The sequence below is a fragment of the Otolemur garnettii genome, unplaced genomic scaffold (genome assembly GCF_000181295.1).
Source record: "Otolemur garnettii isolate 467f Iridium unplaced genomic scaffold, OtoGar3 scaffold00089, whole genome shotgun sequence".
Classification (NCBI taxonomy): domain Eukaryota; kingdom Metazoa; phylum Chordata; class Mammalia; order Primates; family Galagidae; genus Otolemur; species Otolemur garnettii.
This window is the reverse complement of record NW_003852484.1, coordinates 6471900-6476606: the sequence shown is the minus strand read 5'-3', so window position 1 is coordinate 6476606 and position 4707 is coordinate 6471900.

Sequence of the window (4707 nt, the reverse complement as noted above, 5' to 3'; positions counted from 1 at the left end):
GAAAGTGAGAGGAAGTGTGAGGTTACAATGCATAGTATATGCCATGATATCCTCTACACTTACTGTGAGTCAGCCATCATTTTAGTTCTGAGCCTTCCGGCAGTCAATACAAGAGATACATGATCATTTATAAGATACAGAGTCCTTAAAAGGTAAACAAAATGGGCTCAGCGCCCATTGCACAGTGGTTACAGTGCCAGACACACACACTGAAGTTGGCAGGTTCAAACCCAGCCCAGGTTAGCTAAACAACAATGACAACCACAACAAAAAAATAGCCAGGTGTTGTGGTGGGTGCCTATAGTCCCAGCTACTTGGGAGGCTGAAGCAAGAGAATTGCTTAAGCCCAAGAGTTGGAGGTTGCAGTGAGCTGGGATGTCATAGCACTCTACCCAGGACGACATAGTGAGACTCTGTCTCAAAAAAGAAAAAAAAAGAGGTAAACAAAATGATAGTTTTAGAGCAGCATGACTATTACAGGAACTGAGAACATGGAAATTTATTCCAGAAGTATTCATACAGAAAAAAATATATAAATGTATTAAATCCTATCCTCAATAGTATCCTTACATGAATACAATAATATGTTTTATGGGGTTACATCTATACCATTCTTCCACAGATAAATAATACCAAAGTTCAATACTTGTAATTTATCCTTAAATTTCATTAAACACAATAGCAATTATGCTCATAATTAAATATTTCAGATTAATTAATGTCACTCTAAGTTTCATTGATTATGATGTTGGGGATCATGGTGTGTAACATACCTCTTGGAAGTGGGACACAATTATGAGAGACTTTAATAACAAATGCAATTAGTGTGACCTGGTTCTCTATATCCTCAATGAATCATCAACAATAAAAAAAAAAAACTACAATATAAAACTCTGTTAATCTATGTTTAGTCCTCAGCATTTGTATGTGCAAATAAATATCACAACAAAAAACTAAATTTTACTGAAATCTCAAGAGAAATATTTGAGAGATAAACAAACTTTCTATGAAAACATCAACTTAGTGTTCTTCTGTGGCCAAAACTACACCAAAAACCAGGATTTTCAAATATAAAGCATACAAAAACTTTATTATGTCTGAAAGGCGTGCAAAAAGAATGGTAGTAGTAAGGATTACACAGCTTTAAAATCAATTGTTAGGGTTGTGCATTAGGGCAAAGCTATAATCACGCAGGCGATTTTCATCATTTAAATCCAAGTATAGCACTATAAGCTGTGAATTCTATCATCAACTGCCCCAGAAAATTAGCTTCAAGAACTATTTCTATATAGTAGTTCATTCCCAATCCTCTTCCTACCCCTCCTGAGAATAACTGATTTATGGAACAAGTACTCTTACCACAGAGAATACACACACACACACAGCCATGCACCACATAATGATGTTTCTATCAAGGATAGACCAGATATACAACAGTGGTCCCATAAGAATATAAAGGCGTTGCAATGTCATAGTCATTATAATATCATAGTGTAACACATTACTCACGTGTCTGTGGTGATACCGATCATATAAAAGTATAGCACATACAATTATGTATAGTACATAAGACTTGATAATGATAATAAATGACTATGTTACTGGTTGGTGCATACATGATGCTTTTTATCATTATTTTAGAGCATACACCTTCTACTTATTAAAGAAAAAAAGTTAGCTATAAAACAAGTCAGACGGGTCCTTGAGGACGTAGTCCAGCAGAAGGCATTGTTGTCACAGGGGATGACAGCTCCGTGCATGTCATTGTCTCTGATGACCTTCCGGTGGAATACGGTGTGGAAATAAAAGATAGTGATACTGATGATCGAGTAGCCCAAGCCCACGTATGCGTTTTTGTCTTCATTTTCAACAAAGAAGTTTTAAAAGGGGAAAGTAAAACTTTTTTTAAAATTCTAAATAAAAAACTTACAGAATAAGAATATAAAAAAATAAATTTTTGTACATCTATAAAATATTTGCATTTTAAGGTGCTATTATAAAAAAGTTAAACAAATTATGTATAAAGGAAAAACCATTCCACTAAGCTAACGTTATTATTGAAGAAAATAAATCTTTATACATTTAGCATAGCCTAAGTGTATAGAGTCTATAAAGTCTACGATTGTGTATCATAATGTCCTAGGCCTTCGCATTTACTCACGGATTCACCCAGAGCAACTTCTAGTCCTGTAAGCTCTGTTCATGTCGGTACTTTACACAAGTGCACCATCTTTATCCTTCATACTGTATTTTTACTGTACCCTTTCTATAGTTACATATACTTAGCATTGCATTCCATGTGCCTCTAGTATTCAGTACAATAACATGCTGTACAGATATGAAGCCTCGGAGCCAAAGTTATATTATAAGAACCTAGGTGTGTAGCAGGCTACACCAGCTAGGTTTGTGTATGTGCACTTTGTGATGTTTGCACAGTGACAAAATTGCCTAATGACTCATTTCTCAGATTGTATCCCTGTCATTAATACCTGACTATACATTAAAATAGTACTATAGAGGAATATTTGAAGTAAAATAACAGAAAATGCTCTGTTATACAACGCACATGCTGAATGTGTTACTATCACACAAGCTACTAAAGATTGCTGAGCTACCTCTGCCTGCAAAGCTTGTCCTTCGACTTTAACCATTAGCACTGCGCTTCCGAAAACACTTCTTGGGGATTCTAGGGCATCATCCCCAAGTCAATGAAGTAGGTTCAGGCTGACCCGAACACTGCATCGTGGCTAGCTCCCTGCAGAAGCTGTTGGCCATTCATAAATGTGGTCTTCTGAGTCCTTTTCTCACCAGATTGTTAAACGTAACTCAGAAGTTGACAATACCTCTTTGGAAAAACTTGGGTAATTGGATGACTTTACTAAGTATTTTTTGGGATGACAAGTCATTATCCATTACCAGGAATTTCCAGTTCAATACTGAAGGCAAAGTCTTGTCTTCTGCATTAAGTTGTAATGCTCAGCTATCCTCCCTCTACCTTCCAGAAGGTATTTTTGGTAAGATTTTGATAGAAAGTCCAAATTCCTCCTCTTTATAAGAGGTTGTTTTCACAAGTCTGACAACATCTGAAGAAAGCACAGATCCCTAACACCAGCAAACAAATTTCTGACTTTGAGCTCCTTCAGTGCAGGATCTACGGCTTATTTGACTCTCTTGTACCTAACTCTGACTGGCAGAAATTGCAGGCCCAAAGGAAGGGTTAACCTGAATTGAATATGTGAATAATTTATCATGAAAAATAGGGTGTCCAAGGGTATTTATGCATCTCAGCTAATCAATGTGATAGCTTCTGAGGGAGAAATCAAATTAAGATTAGCAGAAACCCTAGATACAATCAAGAAAATGATCTTAAGAGATTTTAAGGGATATATTCATAAAGCTGGAGTATTTTGGTAAGTCACTTCATCAGGCACAGCAGGCAGCAGGAATATACTGGACAAGCTAATGATATCAATAGTTGGAGTTGATAAAAATTTTAATGTGGATCCCAGGAACATGGGGCAGTTGAAGTATAATTTTTTTTTTTTTTACAAGTCCCCACACAAAGCAAAAAGAGCAACTGCATAGCAAAATCAAACCCAAGAATTACATTTATTTAAAAATTGGATGTTTTTACATGTGAAACTTACTCAATGTAAAATATAAATGTCTTAACACAATAACTAAGAAAATGCCATGAAGGCTATGTTAACCAGTTTGATGAAAATATTTCAAATTGTATATATAACCAGCACATTGTACCCCATGACTGCATTAATGTACACAGCTATGATTTAATTTAAAAAATTGGATATTTAAAATTGGATATTCCTTCAAATCTACAAACCACAAATGGGCAGAGCCAAACCACGAACAGCCACAAAACTTGTATATTATTAGCATCTGTTTGGTAGGCGAGGAAAGACACAATTAGGCTTCTTCTGGCAGATTTCACAGCAGAAGCCTTTCATCAGCTCCTGTCTTCCAGGAAGGAGGTGTTGATACAGCAATAGGTGTGCTGGGAAAGGGGGGACCAGGAGGAGACGCTGCGGCAAGTGAAATGACATCGAGCAGAAGACCCAGGTAGGGCAGGCAGACAGGCTGTGAAATCCAGAAAGCGAACCACCACATTTTTAACACGACATAAAGGAAGGGGCTCTGGAAAATTACACACAAAAAATCTTTCCTGAAATACCCCTCATTCTAAAAGTTCAGGAAAACTAATTTCACATAAAAATGAGCTGCAGGGAAGTATCCAAGTAAAAATCTAAAACAAAAGCGGAGGAGAAGAAACCGTGAGGAAAAGAAGAGAGGCCATGAGTTGGTACCTGGTAAAATGGGGGTCCGTGTACCCATCTCTCTGCTTTGAGACATTCTCACTAGGCCGCCCTCGGTGGAGCGGCGGTGGCCTCAGCTCACAGCAACCTCAAATTCTTGGGCTTAAGCGATTCTCCTGCCTCAGCCTCCCAGGTAGCTGGAACAACAGGTGCCCACCACAACCCAGCTATTTTTTTGTTGCAATTGTCATTGTTGTTGAGCAGGCCCAGGCCCCACGCCTGCCTTGGTGTATGTGGCTGGCGCCCTAACCATTGAGCTACGGGAGCTGAGCTGGGACAACATTTTTGTAGCCAGCAAGAAGCAAGCCTCTTCTTTGTCTAGGGCAGGGGTGTCCAACCCAGGGCCCACACAGCCCAGGATGGCTATGAACGT